Source organism: Narcine bancroftii, chromosome 9 (genome assembly GCF_036971445.1).
Source record: "Narcine bancroftii isolate sNarBan1 chromosome 9, sNarBan1.hap1, whole genome shotgun sequence".
Classification (NCBI taxonomy): Eukaryota; Metazoa; Chordata; class Chondrichthyes; order Torpediniformes; family Narcinidae; genus Narcine; species Narcine bancroftii.
The window spans coordinates 93,473,095-93,494,564 of NC_091477.1; positions in this window are offsets into that span (position 1 = coordinate 93,473,095).

A 21,470-nucleotide genomic window follows, 5' to 3' on the forward strand; every position below is an offset into this window, starting at 1 on the left:
ATTTTTTTAACCTTTCTCTATTTATTGGGTTAATTCCATCTTCCTGTTTCTCCTACCCCAATCCCAACACACCCAAAACCAACAAGGGATTCTCCAAACTTTAGTCCAGTTGTTCTTGTGTTCTGATCTGATCTATGTTGTTCTTTCCATCGTTTACATACCTCTTTTCAAATATTTGGTGACCTCAATTTTTTTGGCATCCAGATAAAACAATCAAAAATATATTCATAATTTAAGATATCATTTTGCTTATTTTAAGTTTCTTTGCAGTTGTCAACTAAATTCAAATATTTCAAAAGAATAAGAAAGAGAAGCAGGAGAAGACCATTCAACCCTCTTGCTTGTTCTGCTTTTTAAAAAAGTCGTGACAGATTTTCTAGCTCAATGCCACTATATATTATGTTTCCCCTTCATTTCAAAATATTTAATAATCTCTGCCCTGATTTACAGTGACCAATCATCCACAGATTTTTTGGGTAAAGAATTCTAAAGATTCATATTTTTCTTGACTTTGGTCTGACTGATCCTGATTTTAACTTATTCCTTAGTGTCCAGACTGTGGCAACATCATCCCTGCATGTACCTGATATGAATAAATAATATCACCCCTTATTCTTCTTAATGCAATCAGAATTTATTGTCGTGAATGAGTCATGAAATTCATTAATCCCTCATCATAGTGTTTACCTTTGTAATTGTTTGCTGGAATTGCTAACATTCCATGATATGTTTAGGAGGCCATCAGCTACCTCCGAGCAACAACATCTTTCATTCTCTCACCAATTAAACATTACTTTGTATTTTAAAAAATGATAACCTCACATTTTTTAAGCATGATATTCCATCTATAACTTCCATCTTTTTTCACTTAGCCAGTCCATAGAATTTTGAAATCTCTCTGCATTTTCATTACAGATCATCAGGGTGGATCAGCAAACTTTAAGATATTACAGTTGATCCTCTCGTTCAAATCACTAATATAGATTGTGAACAGTTATGGTCACAACACCAATCCCTCTTCTAATCCATTCATCACAGCCTCCCATCCTAAAAATGACTGACTTTTTCCTATTATTTTTTGTCTGCCCATTCACAAATCCACGAACACTATCGGTATGTAATCCCTAATGCCATGCGCTCAAATAAATAATCTTTCATGGCTTATCAAAGATCTTCTGAAAGTCCAAATATGCCACATCGACTGGTTCCTCCTTTGCTATTCTACTCATTACAACTCAAAGGCATGAATAGATTTGACAAACATTTTTATAAAATCTCGTTGACTCTGGCCAATTATATTCTTTTTTTTATAAATGCTAGCTTCTACTCTACAATCGGTTTGAACATTTTCCCTACTACTAGATTCAGGCTTATTGATCTGTGGATCCCTGCTTTCTTAAATAATGGGGTTATATTTACTACCCCTTACAAAACTTTCTACAAAATTTAAGATATTGTCACTACATATTGTTCTACTTTTATTCTTAATTTTTTTAAGTGGCTACCTTGCTGTATCGTTCATGTTCACCGTGATATACATATGGATTTTTTAATACTTTGAGCAACTTTGGCCCTGGTTGATTCCTTTAAAAAAAAGAGAGAAAAAAATATCTTACAAAAGTTGCTTTTAGAATGGAAACATATTACAACTATTCTCTTGACATACACTCTTTGCATCAGACTGAATATATTTGTAGTAATTATTGGATGACTCAGATATGTCCTTGCAAATTAAAAAAACTGAAATGAAAGAGGTATCCTCAACATTATCTATTAATGTTGACGTGAGGGTTACAGGGCATTGTGTCACACATTTTAACAAGAAAAATATCCTACCTATTTAGCATGCTATAAAATTACTTTAACACTTTTCTAAGCAATATTAGTGAAAAAAAGACTTCAATTTTCACTGGATAACATCTTAATTAATCCTATTAGAATATAATCAGAAAAATTGTAATTTAACATTAATTTTGAAATCCTTTTTGAGGTCTGGAATATAATTCATTAGACAAATGAAAAATAGAAAATTGCTTTTAACATTTGCATCAATTAGATTTCATCATTCAGAATTATTTTTAATATTCTTGATTAAAATTAATCTGATGGTACTTTATTTGAAAATTAATATGCAAATATCTTGTAATAGCATAATTTTCAAATATGAATTGTCATCACCACACACTGTGGATTACTGATTTTGTTAAAATGAATACTAATGTTTGCATTTCTTTGATCAACTGAAGGCACAAATACTAAGTCATCTCTGCTTTACTGTTTTGATTAATCACTTGTTCCTTAATTAAGAAATTAAATACTCTTGTGGAGAGTGACAGGATTTTTTTTATTGTGCAAAGAAGTGGTGTGAAAAATGGTTCCTTACATGAGAAATAAATGCAATATTAAGTGTCAGCTTATGAATATGAATTTGATGTCACTGAGTGAGGTAACACAAAAGTATATCTTGAATTATTGCAGCATCAGTAATGAAATAGCGAATAAAGTTCAAAATATCCTGCTTTACGATGGCCATTTTTATTTCCTATTCACTATGCATTTCAATATCCGAATTGTATTTCTAGGCAGCTTGTTGATATTTAGACCCAATTAATCACTTTTTTGTCAATTTAACAAAAAAAGTTTCTAAATTTTCAATTGAATGCACATTCAGAACTTGCATCTTGTCTGCTCAGAAATTTTTACAGAAGCCATTAATAAGAATTCATATTTTGTTTCTTAGATGTAGTACACAACATCAAATTCAAAGTTTTGTTTTATTGATAATGGTGCTTATTAAATTTTAGTAGGTTATCTTGGTTTATAAAGTAAAGTTTCAAGTTCTTACCTTAGGGACAATGCTTGATCATGCTTCTATAAAATCTTTCAGTCTAATGTGATATTGACTACAGAAACAATCCTTGAAGGAGGGATTTTATCTCCCTAATTGTTTTGAAAACAATCAGGTCAACTACTTGACATGTTTTAATTGTATTGTGGAAGCTTATTTGTGTTGAAGTAACTAACAGTAAACAGGAGGAATGACTTGTAGAAAGGATGTTTAAATAGATTTAACATTATTGCTCACTTGAGCTGCAATAATCATCTTCATTAAAAACACGTTTCAGGAAAACGTTGCAAAAATTGGAGACAGACATTGGGTGTGCAGCACCCTCATTACAAGTATTTTTCAACCATTATTAAGAAATTTGATCAATTATTAACCTGGACCTGGAATAGATTAACTCCATAATAATACCAGGTGAAATGATGCCATTGTGATATGGACCAGATACTTCTGTGTTATTCAGATCAGCCTATTTGACAAATTTCTGGCATTAGATGTCCACCAAGCTCAAGTCAAATCACCTTTATTTATCGTTCATGCCATGCTTGCGTGGTAAAGATGAGATAGCCTTTGCGCAATACCCACTTAAATTAGACAATGAAGCATGATCTAAAAACATCATACAACTGTCATTGCACAATTAGGAGGGCAACACTGACTTTTAACTCTTCTGACATCAAGATATCTCTCTGAGCAACTTACTGCTCAAAGATGCAGTACATCACATTTTTTTTCTACAAGTCACAATGAGTGGTTCCGCTAAGCAATTAGCAGCTAACATCCATTCACTGGGAGTCTCGGTTATGACATTTTTAGCAGCAATACAAAACTTAATGTCTTGCAATGGCAACAACTGACCATTCAAAATAATCAGAAAACAGGAGGCAAAAAAAAAATCCTTTGGGCTTTCTTATTGAGGTCAAGGCCATGCTGCCGTTCAACTTCCTTGTCAGAGAATCTTTTCAAGTAGCTGCAGCAGATTTCAGCAAACCCTCACGATCACCCAGGCATAATGTTCACAAGGATATTTCTTCTGCTTTGAGATCAGTGAAGGAACGGATGGTTTCTTCTGCCAGAGGTTTTTAAAGCCTTGCAAGCTTCCCATGCACATTGGACGCATTTATCTGCACTTGTGCATGATGTTAATTCACAACGAATACTGTACAGCTCGGATCTAAAGCTGCAAGCACCTACATAATGGAAGGATATCACTTGGCGTAATGTGAGCAGTCAAGAACAAGCTTAAAAAATCTGAATACATAATTAAGTGTCTAAAAATGTTTAAAATCATTAAAAGTATGAAAAATAAAAAATATAAAATATAGAAGATAGAACATTACAGCACAGCGCATGATGTTGTACCGACGTCTGGAGACCTACTCCACAACCATTTCATTTTTGCCTAGCTCACACCAATAAAGCTTTTTTTTTAACCTCCATGTGACTATTGTACTAACTTCCACCATCATCTCCAGCAATGCATTCCAGGCACCCACCACTCTCTTACCTCTGACAGCTCCCCTGATGTTCTCTGGTATTTTCTATTGTCGCCAAAGGTGCTAACTGTTCACCCCAGAATAAAGTCCCTCAATCTGATATACCTCTATTAAGTTGCCTCTCTTCCTTCATCACTCCAAAGAGAAAGTCCCTATCTCTTTCAACTTTCTGTCGTATAACATGTTCTCCAAGCCATGCAACATTTTGATAAATCTTCTCTGTAAACATGAAAAAACATTTCTATTTTGATCGTACAATGAAAACAAGGTAATTAATGCAGCAAATGAATAGGAATTTTGCCTGGCATACTGACCCGAGGAACTCATGCAGTGATGTCCTGAGCCCAAGTTGATTGACTTTTGACAACTACAACTTCTTTTCCAAAAGATATGGTTTGCTTGAATTTTTATTTGATGTCCATTGGCATCAGTTTATCAGAGAATTTTCTTGCTCCCATTTGGCCAAATTCTACCATGATGTCAGAGCCTTCACTCTCAACTTAGCATAGGAATTCAGCCCTTTGCTTCATGTTTGAACCAAGGCTGTGATGAGGTCTGGAGCTGCATTTTCCTAGCAGAACACGTGTGAACATTTTTGGTGAATAACTGGTTCTTGATGGTGACAACATCTTTCATCGGTTTGCTGGTGATTTTGCAGCAAGGGTGGATTTGTCTTGAGTTTTGTGAACAGGGCATTCCTGGATAGTTTCTACATTATCAGGTAGATGACAATGTAGTTAATATACTGGAACTGCTTGACTAAGTTCTGAAGATCAGGTCTTCCATGAGACAGCTGAGATATTGTCTGGTCCCACAGCCTTCTAGCTTTCCTAGCTGCTCTAATATCAATGGAATGAGTCAAATTGTCTGAAAATTAGTTTCTCAGTTAGTGAGAATGTCAGGAGGAAGTTGAGACAAATTACTTATTTTCATTTTTGGACTGATTAAAAGTTATTCCACAAATTAGTCTTTATGGGGAAGCTTCTGTAGAATCTGTTTGCCACTTTATCTTTTGAGAAGAAGAGACTTCAGTTCATGCTGATCCTGAGTTTCACTCTTCTTGTAAATTGACAGATGAAAAGATTGTTACACAGTTACCTGGAACACATGTAATTATTTTTTTGAGAGTGCAACAGGTTTTGGTCTTGGCATAGTGTAGAGCTCGTCGAAAGAACCAAAGACTTGTTGATCCAAACCAAGGCTTTTATTAGCAAAAGACCGGAGCTCTTCACAGGTGGCCGACCAGTCCGGAATGATCCGACCTGGCTAGGGACACAACCCTTTAAGGCCCAAACAATAGGTGTGGCTTAGCTCTCAGCCAATCGCTGTAAGCACAGTCTAGATACAGTAACTATATACACTATGTACATTGGTGATAGATCTGTACTATCACACATAGTATCACAGAAATATTTGTTAATCTTGAGTTACACTCATGTAGGATTTCTGCATAAATAAAGGTTCTGTTTAAACCAAAGCTCTCCTTCTTTGTATGGTGCTAAGAAGTAATGATTTCCCACGTTATCAGTTTTAGTAACCACCACCAACTGACAAGCAATCCAATCTGCATCTGAACATCCATCTCATGTGTCTGTCACTTTAGCTTTAGGGAGTTACCAGGTAACAGACCAGGTTGCTCTCTCGCTTTATCTTCCCATGGACAATTTAAATTCATTACACCAGATGCTGATGCTCAGGCAGTTGAGAAACCAACTATAACAGTGTCACAATATGTCAGAAAGGTAAGAACTTTAAGAAAGTATTAGTTTGATAAAAGGCAATATCATATTTGTAAAGACATCTTGATGAGCAGCTGTCAAACATAACTACTGCAACCTTTTCATTTGATGATTAAAATAAAACAACAAACATGAATATATATAGAAATACTAACTGATGCAGAAATAATGATTTATTTTGTAAGAGGTTTTTTTGTATTGTGTTTCACATCTGTGAGTTTGGTTCTGGTTAAATAAACATGTTACCTTCATGATTCAATTACACCTGCTGATGTATCCAGTTTCTATGGTTACTTCATGCAGAGAACTTTAATCATGGGGATTAATTGCAACCTGATCATAGCAATCATTCATAACTTTCCCCTCAAAACCAAATCAAACAGGATGTACAAACCTTTGGATTTTCTTCATACTTTCCCAGTTTCAGAGGGTAAAGTGCATCTCATTTGGGTACGGAAAGTCATGAATATTTCAATTAATACATTTTTGAGTAGGTTCCATCATGCCTTTGAACCACATCATTGGGTTTACACTCATGTTCACAGTTCACCTTTCTGACAATTCTTGACTAATGTAAGTTTCTGCAGTTCTGAAGTCTACTGTAATGTTTATATGAGAATTATCTCCAAATCTCATTAATGCCAGGCAAAAGACAAGGGGTAAGTTGCAGAATGACAGTAGATCAACATTAAGACGAGACTTCTAAACTAAGAGCCAAGAAGAAATAATATGTGAAAATACACTTGAAACTCAGTTACTGAGACCAAACTAACAAATCTCCCATCACCCTCACCCAACATATTACTATTAAAACATAAAGATGGCAGTAAAATGTTGTTATTCATCACTTGTTCTTGAGTAAGACCATGACATCTAATTTCTACTGTTGTGATGTGAATGGGAGTGGCTGGTTAGGTTAATCTGAAGGCACAGGGATGTTGCAGTATCAGTGGATCTTAATTTTTGACATTCTCTTTTTCTTTTTGCTTTCTCCATTCTCACATCCTCATATGAAAGTGCAACACATTAGTTAACCAAAAAGGATGACCCCATATTTCTGATTCCCAGAAGCGTGTCTCAACATGGAAACTCTTCAGGGATGTTTTAAGAGAGTTTTTGAATTTCTCATTCTGTTCACCACATGACTGTTTGCTCTGTCAGTTCTCCATCAAGTAGATGCTTATGTTCTCCACCATTAGACGTTCGAACACAGAACACAGGAACTCACCCTTCCCCCCACGATGTATGAACTGAACACGATTGCAAATTAAACAGAGTTTCTTCATCCTGTACATGATACATACCTTTTCATTTCCTGATGATTGTTTGCCTATCTAATCAATGTGTCTGCCTCTGCTATCTGCTTCCTGTTCCAGGCAGCAACCACTGTCTGTGTAAAGATTTGTCTTGCACATATTCTTGAAATGTCCCCCCTCCCACCTTAGATGCGTGCACTTCTTCTAACATGTTCTGCCCGTCTGATCTTTGATTCTTTCAACCACATTTAAATGGAGTGGACGTTTGCCTGGGATAGAATTTGATGGTCTGGAATCTTGTCTTCCCACTTGTATTCTGTACAGGCAGGTCTTGGGGAAGTGGTTAAACTGTCTGGCATGTCTGCTGTACCCTGTATATGACTTGCAAACATAGAATAAGGTAGATTTGACAACAGCAGAAAACTTCCTCTGATTTGTCTTTTGGCTGATTCTCCTTCCTTCTCACACCTTATTTCTATCATGCAAAACAGAGCTGGATTTTACTATCCTTTTGTTGACTTTAATATCATTGTTGCCTAATCTTGAGGGATTTCTGCCAATATACTGAAATTCTCTGACCATTCAAGGGGGTGCTTGATTCTGTGTGGTTCAGGTTGGTACATAATTTCTGTTTTTTTCATGCTATTTTTGGGGCCAAGGTTTCCTGCATATCAGTTTTTGAGCATGCATTGAATGCAGTTATCAGCAAAAAGGAAGTCCCTTCAGGTAGTTTCTCATACTTTTGTTTTGTTTAAGTCCTGCTGTTAAAGTTGATTCGATCTTCTATATCAGGGTAGGTATCACTCAGCCCTGCAAAGAACATAATAACTAAAAAAGCAGGGGCAAGCTCACAGCTTTGTATTGACAGGATTGGTCACTGGAAATGGGTCTGAGGACTCTGTCATCCATTATTCTGTCCAAGATAACATCATGGAGTTGTCAGACAATTGTGAGAAACTTACTGGAGCAGCCATACTTTGTTGTGGTCTTCAATAGACCTTCACCACAAACAGTGCTGAAAGTGCTAGTGGAAAAGCTGCAGTCTTATAATAGGCACCAACATATAATATTCTTGATTGGTTCAGGCTAGGTCACTGGAGAGTGAGGTAAAATCAATGCTAAAAAATGAAGGCAAAAGCTAAAAATTTTCTGGAATTTAGTTGGAATATTTTGAAGTTTATTCAGAAAGGAGTATTGTGCAATAAATATGACAATGCGTGAACAATAGATGAGACAAAATAGTGAAAAAGTAAAGCAGTATGCCTTTGTGTACTTGTAGTACCAATGCTATGTCTCCAATTATGCCACTGAGGGACAGGATATTGTTCGGAAACAAGAGAATAATGTGATGAATCCTGTCAAAGGCTACAAATGTGTCAAAAGCGCCAAGGAAAGATAGGCATCATATCAAACTTAGAGAGTAACATTTGTGACATTGAGTATAGAAGTGTAAGAGCATGGCATGTAAAGAAACCTGATAGGAGAAGTTTGAGTATAAAGATGAAGGAAGACTAGGCATGTTGTCTGGAACTAATTACATGCTGAGAGAAATTGGAGAAGAAGTAGAGATTGGAAAGTGCTTTACAAGAGCGGTAGAGGGGTAGCTTGGGATGTTAACAAGGACAGAATCAAAACAGAAATGCTGTAAGAACTCTGCCAATCACACTGCATCTGTGGAGAGAGAAACCTCTCAATGCCCTGAGTCAGGGACCATTTCTCAGAACCCTGCTTTATCATTCCAAAGATGCTGTTTGACTGACAAGAGTTATTCCAGCATTTCCTTGTTAGTTCTACATTTATTTGTTTTCCACAAGATAACTGAAGTTTTACTTCAGTAAGAGAATGGCAAACGCAGTTAGGAATAAAGGTTATCAGTTAGTTGGGAACCTTGAACCTTGGGCAAATCAGTTCCAAAAAAAATGGTGTCAAAAAGCTAGAGAAAGGTAAAGCACAAGGATATGGCAGAAAAAATCTTTTGGGAAGGGAGGGGTTGCTTTGTAGAGAGGGAAATTAATAACAGGAAGTTGAAGGGATTGTCCCAGTCTTGCTTTCAAAAAATGTTAATGAACTTTTGTAGAGCACAGTGGACATCAGGGAAAGAAGTATTAGAATGACTGGCAAATGGACAACTGGCAAATGGACAGAGTACAAGTGGAATTAGATAAATCAAAAGCTGTGAAAGAGGTGCTGCAAAGTGGATCAGAATAGGAAACCAGATGTCCATAAAATACTCTTTGCTAAGTTATCCTGGGTTTTGTTTTTTGAGCTTACAGCATAAGGTATGAACAGTGATAAATAACACTTATTTCACTTTAGGTACTTAGATATTTTTTGTGAAATTTCAAAGGAATTATGTTGAATCATTACATAATTGAATCCTCTGTAAAAGTTGTATTTGGATATTGGACTCATAAATTACATTGATTCAAATCCACCCAAATTTTTGAAAAACATATAGTGCTTTAAAAAAAATTCTGTTACATTGTAGTTCTTCAGGGGTCAACACGAACTGTGGTACCATCCCTAAAGCACAACCTTCGCCGTGGTCTAACCTCAGTGCTAGCAGTGTTTCATGGTCAGAACCCTGCAGACGGAAAGAGACATTGCAGCAGAGCTGTGATTCTGGAATATTGTCACCTGTAAGTACTACAAGGTTGTCCTTTTTCAATAAATAAGCAGATGGCAGGAACAATCAAAGAGAATAGAACCAAAAAAAGTCTAATCTTTTGAATGTTTTGCAGAGAATTGTTCACCACTACATATTTATCTTTCTACATAAAAGATCAAATGTTTTCTGGAGCATTGAATGTAAAAATAAGCTGATGTTTCTGTTTGCCCAAGATGCTGTTGGACATTTGTTGGATTGCTGTATTCGCTTCTGGGTATTGTGTCACAGGAAATATAGAGAAAAAAAACTTGGATGGAGGAAATTCAAGGTGGCTCCAAAATGTACAGCCCATGAAATAGGTTTAAAGTTGTAATGTAGAAAAGTTGTTATGTAGAAAATAATCCATGCCAATTTCTCATTAATAAAAATAGGTAATTTGATAATTCAGTGTAAATTTGGTCAGAATTCACAAAGAACTTCTTTAATTTTCTTTGATGTCAGATAATGATTTACCTTTTCTTACTTCATCTCTTCCAGGCACCTTTTTGCTTATCTCATCATCATTTCCTTTCGCCTTACACCTTCATCCTCTTGGTCTATTAACCCCTCCGGATTTTCATCCTAACACAAATCTTCCCGCTGGATATTTTTTCTCTCTATATCAGCATCTTAAAACTTGGAATATTTAATTGACCTGAACTGCCAGACCAGTTGAACATTTGAAGTACTTTACTTAACACAAAAAAAACCATTTTGAGTATTTAACTAAGTGTTTTATACTTCATTGGTCAAGGCAAAGATTGTTGAATGGTGAAATATTTCAGCACAAATTTGTTACAGTGCAGTAATGAATTCATATTCATGTAATAACATCAAAAACAGGAAGGAATGTAATCAAACCTGAACAATTTTAATGAGAAATTTCAAAAGCTATCCCTTCTTTCATGTTCCCATAGATAAACCTTTCCAATCCATAATCCTTCATTTATTTCTCAACCATTACCATTCACCAGTAACTTCAAAACTTCCTGTAATACTAACATTTATTTTTGGGACAAAGTAATTATGATAAAAAATATGTGATAAAGAATAAAGAAACAGTAGAATATTTTAATTAAGACAGGTAGAAAGATTTCAATATAAGGATTTCTGAACACCCAACCATTCTGGTTAATATTGAGTCACAACAATTTATTTTTTGCAATAGAATTAACAAGGAAATAGTATTGATATTGAGCAGAATAATATTATTGACATTGATACATGACTCTTCTGCTTTGGATGTTAAAATCTGCTTCAGTATTCTCATTATTATCATTATTAACCAATACAACAGTTCCATCAATGCATGACACAGAGTCACAACTTACATAGCCAATCCCAAACCAAGATGTGCACAAATGCATATAATTTTTCTTTGCATTTGAAATGTTCTAACGGCTCATTCTGTTAATGCACCAGTTGAGAAATACACTCTTTTAATAGATGCAACCAACTATATCGCAGTTTGTCAAAAGTAACCAATGAAAATTAAGAAATTAGTCATTAAAGTTGATTCAAGATAGAAGAAACATTTATTTCTAATCATAACTTCACTTACAGACAAGTTCATGAACTATATTCTATCAGAATATAGGAATGAGGAGTGACTAGAGATGGCCAAAAACGTAAAGATGAATCAGTTTACTGAACCAAGGAAGCTAATACATGACTAAATGATTTTTTTGTCTGTGATTTTTCCTGTGTTGTTTTGTTTTATTAAAAGCAATTAAGAAGAACCAATAGATGTGTGGAAATGAGCAAATAATGAATGAAGGTCAGCAACTGAGCAAAATAATTTTTATAATAGAACCCCGTGTTTAGAATAATAATCTTGAGAGAACAACAGAATAAACCGAGGTTCAAACTACAAAAAATAATCTTAAAAGGAGAGGTTTAATTTACTATCCATTCCTCTCTGACTCATTTTTAAGAGATGAGGCTTCCTTTGGAAGAAACACTAATACAAACAGGAGAGGTATTGGAGGAGTGCTGAAATAAGAATTAACACTGAACATTTTGAATATTATGATAAGTTGCAGTTCTGAGAAATAAAGTGAGGTAGAGTTAGGTTAATGTTTTATTATGTAGAAGGGAGGTCATGGATCATTTGAAGTGTACAGTTATTTCACTTTTTTAGGATATATATGATGGAGGAAATGAATAAATTAAAACAACATTTATTCTTCTGATGGATTGCCTATTAGAGATGACAGCTGTTCTGACAACTTAAAAACCAACACATAAAATAACTGCTTTCTATAAAAAGACCTCAACATTAGCATATTTCAAAGATTCCTTGGTTTACAAATTAGAAAAACAAATGCTGGTAAACAATTTGTATTCATGTCTAGTTTGAATTTAGTATTGATCATTCTGAACTTAGTGTGATGACAAAGAATAATCCTGATTGATTCAATAAACAAGTTACCAGAAGTGGTATAATAATGAATTTTCAGATCATAGAATGGTTTCTTCTATTGCTTTACAAAATGTGAGCTTACGTCATTGACTGCCCATCCCGAATGAACTCGAGAAAGCTAGCCACCTTAAACTACTGCACAGTCCTTCTGATGAAGTCATTCCCACAAGAGGAAGGGAGTTGAGGAATTTTATCTCAATGACAGAGAGGAAGGTAAAACATATTTCGAGGTCATAGAGGGAAACTTGCTGTCGATGGTGATTCATGTTCCCTTTGCTCTACCAAACAGTAAAGGTTATGGATTAGAGAGGTTAAAGAACGTAAGTCAGGTGACTGGTTCTGACAAAGATTAAATTTAGCCTTGTGCTACAAGAATCTGGCAGGAGTGGGAGCATTGTACTCAATCTACGCAGCACAGCCTCATTGTGTTGGCCACAAACTCTTCCTTACAACCAAAGAAAACTAAACAACATGTGACTAGGTCTAAATCCCACTTTGTTTTTACTCCTGTTAATCGAATAAAATAACCTGAAATAATCCAGCAGTAAATTATGCAATTTGAAATGTCCAATTTAAGGACTTTGAATAGATAGTTCAATTTGGGGAACAGCATGTGTTCAAGATAAATACTGCATTGCTTTGTAAACACAGCAATCATCCCATGGTGTTTTGATGTAATATTTGTAGGAGCACTTGCTTTTAGTATCCTGATGATTATGTATCAAGGAACCCCCCCCCCCCCCCACCCCACACACACTTTATTTCTTTTCTAAGAATCCACTGTTAGTTTACCGCAGTCTCATCATCTGTTTAGATCTGTTAAAATAGTTTATCTAATCTAATTGCATATGAATCATGATCCATGATTCGAATGGAAACGAGAGTACACCAATTTTAAATGCTAGCCTCCAAGTCATTATTGAAAACTGAGTCTGAAAACTACAGATCCATAGAACACTAGCACAGAAATGACCCCTTGGCCCATCTAGCCTGTGCCAAAGTATTTTTCTGCCTAGTCCTATTGACCTGCACCCAGACTATAACTTTCCCTTCTATGTACCTAAACAAATAACATTTTGATATAAATTTATCGAGTGAATTATATTGCTAAACCACATTTTACTGTATGGTTTTTAAAAAAATGTTAGACTGGTGCAATTTGTCAAATTTGTATTTATTGCTGTTTCATGCAGCAATAACCCTAACCCTAACCTTAACCCTAAATATGACAAGCCTTTATTATCATATTGTGTCCCCTGAAGTCAACACTGGTATGTATACTGCATCTCATCACTGTCTGTATGACAAGCCACCAATGCAAAAAGCCTAATCCCAACATTCCTTTTTTCATTTTTTTTCCAAAACAAAAAGCAATTTGTTAATTGGCTTGAATCTTTTCCAGTTATAGACTGAGATAGGAACATAAACATATATTATCATTATTTTTTCAACAGTCTTTAAATCTCCAGAGTCCATAAAACAAAACTAATAATTTCACTGTTTAGATGTTATTATTGTTCCTTTAGGTGTTCAACGTCTTACAGTGAATTTCCATTGATAAATGTAATTTCTCAGTACTTTACAAAATCTTTATATCTGGCCGACCTCTCATCACCACATCTTTGAGTATGGTAATGTTTCATCTCTTTCAATCAATTTTTCATTTGCTGAAGTCTCTTGTCAGTCGGCTTGAGCATCGAAGCTGGGTTCATTTCCTCAATTTCTCTCATCGATTTGCTGTGCTGGCTCATGGTGAAGATCTCACAATCTGTGCCATCTTCAGTGCAGGAGCTGACCTCGAGAAGGTGTCTGCTATGTACATGAGCTTTCCTTGCTTCTACTTCACATCCAAGTTGCACTTCTGTAACTTTAGCAAAATCCTTTGCAGGCATTTGGGTGGTGATGCTGGAGGTTTCATAAAGACGGTCTGTTTCCACAGTGATCTTCTCTTTGCCAAACAGGTACAGTTAAAGTGTTCACATGCAAGTACAATTGCCAGACATTCCTTTTCTATCCGGGCATGGTTTCTCTTTGTGGCTGTTAATGCCCTTGATGCAAATGCAACTGGTTGAGAACGTTGCATAAGAGTTGCTCTGCGGCCATTTTCAATGGCATCGCTCTGTAGCATCGCTTCATCGAGTACAACATAGTACTTCAGCACTGGTGCAGAGGTGTTCAGATGCTTGATGCGGTTGTAGGCTAATTCTTGTTCTGTGTCCCAAAACCATTTCACGTCCTTCTCAGTCAGCTTTCTCAGTGGTTCACACTCTGATGACAAGTTGGGCAACAACTTTGCAAGATAGTTCCCAAAGCCTATGAAGCGCTGAATGGCCTTGACATCTGAGGGTCGTTGCATCTCTAGTACACCTCGGAACTTCTCAGGATCTAGACAAAGTACTTCAGTTGTAAGTACATGGCCTATGTACTTACCTTCAGTCTTCTTGAGCTACATCTTGTTCTTGTTCAGTTTCAGATTCACCTGACATGCTCTCTCTAGCAGTCCGATGAGGTTCTTGTCATAATCAGCAATGGCTTCATCCATTGCATCTTCACATTCATACACCAAGAGGTCATCAACTATAGCCTCAACACCTGGCAGTTCCTGGACTACTTCATGCTGTCTCCATTGTTACTCGTCAAGAAGAGTGGAGATGCCAAATGACATGTACAACCATTTGTAGTGTCTAAATAGTGTCCAAAAAGACATCAAGTAGCTACTGCTCTCATCCAACCTTATCTGCCAGTACCTGTCCTTAGCTTCAAGGATTGTGAACACCTTCACTTTGGTGAGCTGGGGTAGAATTTCTTCCATAGTTGGCATTGGGTAGAGAGTCCTTCTGAGTGACTAATTAAGGTTTTTAGGGTCTAGGCATCCTTTATTGTTCCAGGTTTCCTCACAGCAACCATACAGTAGGACTAGTGACTTTCTGTATCACTCCCTTGTCCTCCAGCTCTTTGATTTTCTCTTTCAGGCTGGTCTTGAGAGTTGCTGGCACTCTTCGAGGAAGGTGCTGAACAGGCTTGACACTTGTCCACCTCCAAATGGTATTCACCAGGGAGACACCCAAGTCCGGTGAATACATACTTGTAATCTCATAGGATTTCATCTCTAGTGAGCGGACATTTCTGCACCTGTTACATCGACCTGTTGTGACTAGTCCAAGACTTTCACTTGCTTGTGCAGATAGCAAAGTAGGGTGACCGGAATCCACCACCTGGAATCTCATCTTGCATTGTGTGCCATTGCAATGTACGTACAAATCCTGCTGCCCTCTAGGTTGTAACAGTTCTCCACCAAATGGCCTCAGCTTGACCTTGGATGACCTTGGATCTTCATTTTGCAACACCTCACACGTCTGCAAAATTCATACACTGCAAGCGGCTCCAATGTCTATCTGACATTTTATTGGTCGATAGTGAGATTTGTCTGCTGTCACATCCGGTTGAACAATCCACGTCTGGCCTTGTGTGCTTTCACTGCGCACAAGCTCCACAGTTTATAACGATTCATCAGTGTCATTGTTGATTTGCTCTTCTGGCACCACAAACTTCACCACTTCTGACTTCTTAGACACTTTCTGGTAAAATTATTGTTCCTTTTTACATTTTGCATCCTGTTTACCCCATGCTGAGCAGGCTTTGCTCTTTTTCTGATGATGTCCACCACAGTATTTATATTCTGACCTGTCTTTTGTGTCCTTCCTCCAACAAGCGAGCTTTGCTCTGCTGTCTTCCACTATACTTCATCATCTTCTTCTGTTCTCCATAATTATTCACTGCATGAACTCTCTCTGCCTTGCTCACTGAGCCCTCTATGCTCTTCAGTTGCTCTTTCGTGACTTCTGCACTCCTGGACATGTCGATTGCTTTCCGCTGTGTAAGCTTATCCTCCCTCAACAAGCGGGACCACCCAGCTGGACCTTTTGTACCGAGCACAATCCTGTCTCTCATTAAATTTTCTTTCAGCGTTCCAAACTCACACGGCTCAGCCAGTTTCTTCAGCACTGTTACATATTGATCTCTGGTTTCATATTCATGCTGATTGTAAGTGGTGAATGTGTACTGCTCATATATGACATTCATAGCAGGTTCCTTTAATTTCTTGAGAATTTCTGTACTTTTCCTTTGTTCTTCACTTGTTATGTCTAATGTAGTGTAAACCCCATAGCACTCTTTCTCCTTGAGAGATAACAAAGTAGCTACTCTAATGTTTTCTGGCTTCTTGTCCAGCTCTGTTGCTATTTCATAGTTCTCATACTGGAACTAGAAAAAAAAACAATTCCCCCTCAAATCTCCTTTCATTTCCATGGGTGTTGGTATCAATCAGACTCCTTTCTCTATGGAAATCTGCAACTATCATCCGTGGGAGCACAGCCTTACCAGGTCACTTTTGTCATCAAAATACACAATTTCAATCTTACAAAACTCTGTCCTTCCACTGAGCAATTGTTCCTCATGTCCTTATCTCCAGCAGAGTCCCAATAACACTTTCAAAACATGGCAACCACCCACTCTTTTGCTCAGCTTTCACTTCTGACACCACGTTTCATGCGGAGTAACCATGACAGGCCTTTATGATCATGAGGTCAATACTGGTATGATGCAACTCATTACAGTGTCTGAATGGCAAGCCACTGGTGCAAAAAGCCTAATCCCAATAATTGCATGGATTATGTTAATGTTATATGAGCATCATGTATATTGATTTGGATTTTGCACATTCTTTGTAGCTGAGAAGACAGATGATAACTTTTAAGACTTAACCCAACATCACTCTGAAACTCACAGAGAAAAGATGACCCTTCAACGTTATCTCCATCCCATTCATCATGGATAGAATGTGGAGAAGAGATACTCACTCTAGTTTTCATGATTTATGAAATGGTTCAAATGTTTTGACCAGTTATTATCTTGAATCTATCCTAGCTTGTAGGATTTAAGCCTGTTTACCTGCACCATAGTTGTATTTCATTTACAATACTGCACAAAGGTTTTAACAATGGTGGATCCTGCAAAATGTGGACATATTCAACTGGAATTTATTATGTTTAATGGCTAAACTGCTGAATAAAAACAAGTCCACTAATCTTCAGTATGATCAGCAGAATTGCTGCTCCTTCCCTTAAATGATATATTGGTACCCAATGAATTAAGTTTAGAGAAGCTGATTATAAATTAGGCCTATGGCCTGGAAAAATCCAAGAAATATGGAAAAAAGAGTTGAAACAGAAACAACTGTTAACATAAAATGGAAAGAACTGTATGGGAATTAATTTTATTTTAACAGCTTCATTTTTTGATCAGACAGTAAAATATAATTCAACCTATTTTTACCAACTCATATTTGATGTATTGTCAAACGTGTATCTAAAGAGTAACGTAAAATAAATATGGCAAGGAAGAAACTTTGAAACATATGTTTGAGTTCCTTGCTCAATCAATGTGAAACATTAAATGACAGTTGGGAATTTATTTTATTGTGATTTCAGGTCTGCATTTGCTCTTTTCATCAGCGGTCAATAATTAATTGAATACTTAAACACAGTTATGATTGTAATCCTATGTATGGGAATGACATTTTCCACTTTAGAGTTGAGCCTTTATTTTGGAAACAGACTATGCGCTTAGATTTCAAAATCTGCTTGTGGAAACAAGGTTGTATTTGATAATAAATTATCACGTGACTGTAACAAGAAGAATTATATAAAAAAAAGGTCACTGAATAATTTAAAATTTTAAATTCAGACATACAGCACGGTAACAAGCCATTTCAGCCTATGAATCCGTGATGCCCAATTTAGGCCCAATTAACCTACACCTCTGGACTCCCAGCACATTTCAAACAGTGGGAGGAAACTGCAGCCCCAGGGGAAAATCCATATAGACACAGAAAAAATGTATAAACTCCTTACAGATGGTTCAGGATTCGAACCCTGCTTCCGATCACTAACACTGTAAAGGCATCGCACTAACTGGTACACCAATGCTTCAATGAATTAGATTAAATGTAAGAGGTAATGGCTGATAATAAGAATGTTTTTGGAAAAGCCTACGTCAACCGATCCACCTAGAGTGGAACAGAAGTGGTGGCTGTGGAGTTTGCCTCCTGCAGAGCCCAGTAAGTACAATGACTAGACAGTGGATGCCACTACTAGATTCCAGTCATTCAGGCAAAATTTGATTTTCTTCTGTTTTCTCTGTACTGCACAGTTTGTTTACATTCATTATCTGTTTACAGCTCTATACACTCTGTGTACAGTTTTTTTTTGCACTACCAATTATTGGTAATTCTGCCGTGCCCACAGGAAAAAGGAATCTCAGGTTTGTCAGTGTGTCAATCAGTCTGACAATAAATCTGATGCAACAAATCTGAAATTACCTTTGTGTTCATCTTGAAGTTGTCGACCATTATCCCCAATTTTATTTCAGGAAGCAAACATTTTGAAAAAAATTTGTTGTCTAGTGTCATTTGGGCTATGAAATAATGAAGAAAGCTGTAACAGTTTGCTAGCCATAACTTTTGGTTTAGCCAGTTGTCTAATAAGTGATTCTGATTAACATTAGATTCAATGACATTGATAAATAGTTGAAAAATCAAATTATGAAGATAGTACTAACTTAATTAAAAGTAATAAAATTGAAAATGATTTAGGTTTTTTAATGTTTTAAAATATTAAAGATTATTATTTTATATTTTTTATTAAATATAAATGTTAAAACAATTAAAATATTTTTAAAATGAACTCTTCATGAAAATATGATCCAAGATGCTCGAGGAGTCCTTTGTTCCTATGCCACCCAATAATGTACAGAGTCAACAGCTTCATGCCCCAAACAAGGTACCAGGCAAACACACCTCACTCATGCTCTGCTGCTGAATTCACTGAGGAGTGCAATGAAGGCATTGAAAGCACTGAATGATCAACAACTCAATGCCTTCTTCACTAAATTTGACCACCATAGTAAGGAAGAACCACTGCACACCACCATGTCCCATAATGACTCTCTACTGTCAGTATCCGAAGATGATGTGCAGGTTGCCTACAAGAGAGTGTGACAGATTATAGATATGCTTTAAAGGAGATAAATTGTGGCAGTTTTTTTTTAGTGTAGGTCACATACAAATACTTCAAAACACATCTCATTTAAAATACAGTGGCTCTGCTCAAGCCAGACAGGCTGGCTCCGAGTGCCTTTGCAAAAGCTTTGGGGAGTGCCTAAGGAGATTTCACAAATGGATTATTGTTTTGGAAAGCAACAGATGAATGAACTCAGAGGATTATGGCAGAGCTGCAGGCTGTCTGAGTGCAGGCTGCTGTTCTAAGAGTGTTGTGTGGTTTTGCAAGCAGAGAGAGGAAAACAGGCTTTTCTCAGAGAGAGAATTCAGTTCTATACTAGGAGCTGTGACTGGAACAGGACAAGCTGGAAAGCTTGTGGAAACCCCCATTTTGTAGATGGGTTATGAGTTCTTAGTTCAGCCTGGTCCATACAAGAGGAGAGATAAGAAATAAGAGAAACAGAAAGGAACTCTGTAATGAAAGAAAGAGGTTATTATTTGGAAAATCCTGATTGGGCAAGTTTCTTTGGCAAGACACTGATGTGGTTGATTAGAATGAATTGGTTTTGGTCCAGTGAACAACAAATCTCTCACTGAAAACTGACAACTACCTTCCTGAGTGGAAACCATTTACCCTTCAAGCACCAAAGCCTGGTGAAATTCTAAATGTTAAATTCTGTGCACAATATAAGAATCTCTTGCAACCAGTGAACTTGGAGGAGTGAGAAGTGAGATTGGATTGTGAATTAAATAACTTTTTTGAACTTATATACACATTACATACATGTGCGCTTAGAATTAGAAGGGTGTTATGTTAGGTTAAGTTAAGTTAATAGTAATAAGATAGAGTTTGATCCTGTTTTCATGTTTAAAGATAATTAAAAGTAACTTTTATTTAAGTAATCATTTGTCTTGGTGAATATCTATTGCTGTGGGGTTTTGGGGACTTCTGGGCTCATAACAAGAGTGAATCCAAGGAAAGCATTTGGTTCAGACAGAGTACCCAGCTGAGTACTGAAAACCTGTGCTATTCAACTGGCCAATGTATTCACGGATATCTTTATCAGCTCACTCTGACAAGGCATAGTACCCATCTGTTTCAAACAACCTTAATAGTACTGATGCCCAAGAAGAATTCAGTAACGTGCCTAATTGACTACTGACCAGAGGCACTTACATCCACAGTAATGAAGTGTTTGGAGAGGCTGATGTTGAAGTGTATCAGCTCCAGTCTAGGCAGTGACATGGATCCATTCCAATATGCCTACCAGACCAACAGGTCACCTTACTGGCTCTACACAAAGACCTGGTACACCTAGACAGCAAAGATGCATACATCAGGATACACTTTATCAACTATAGTTCGACATTCATCGCCATCATCTCCTCAAAACTGATCAGCAAACTCCAATACCTGAGCTTCAATACACAAGTGTGTAATCGGATCCTAGATTCCTTCACCTCCAAACACCAATCAGTGCACATTGGCAAGAACATCTCCTTTACAATCTCCATCAGCATAAGGGCTGCGTACTTAGATCCCTGCTCTACTAGCTTTGCACCTATGACTGTGGCTCCATACAACAATAACACCATCTACAAATCTGCTGACAATTCCACAGTTGTGGGTTGTATAAAAGGTGGCACTGAGTCAGCATACAGGAGGGAGATTGAAAACCTGGCTGAATGCTGCACTGACAACATTCAATGTCACCAAAACCAAGGAGATGATTGTGGTCTTTCGGAGGGAAAAGCCAGAAGTGTATGATCCAGTGATTATTGGGGCTTCAAAGCTGGAGAGGTGGGCAAATTTAAATTCCTGTAAGTCACTATCTAGGAGGAACATTCCAAGACCTTATATATGGATGTCATTATGAAAAAAGCATATTAACGCCTCTCCTTCCTCAGGAGTTTACAGAGGTGCGGTATGACATTGGAAACCTTGGCAAACTTATACACATATGTAGTGGAAAATGTGCTGACCAGCTGTATCACAGCCCGGTATGAG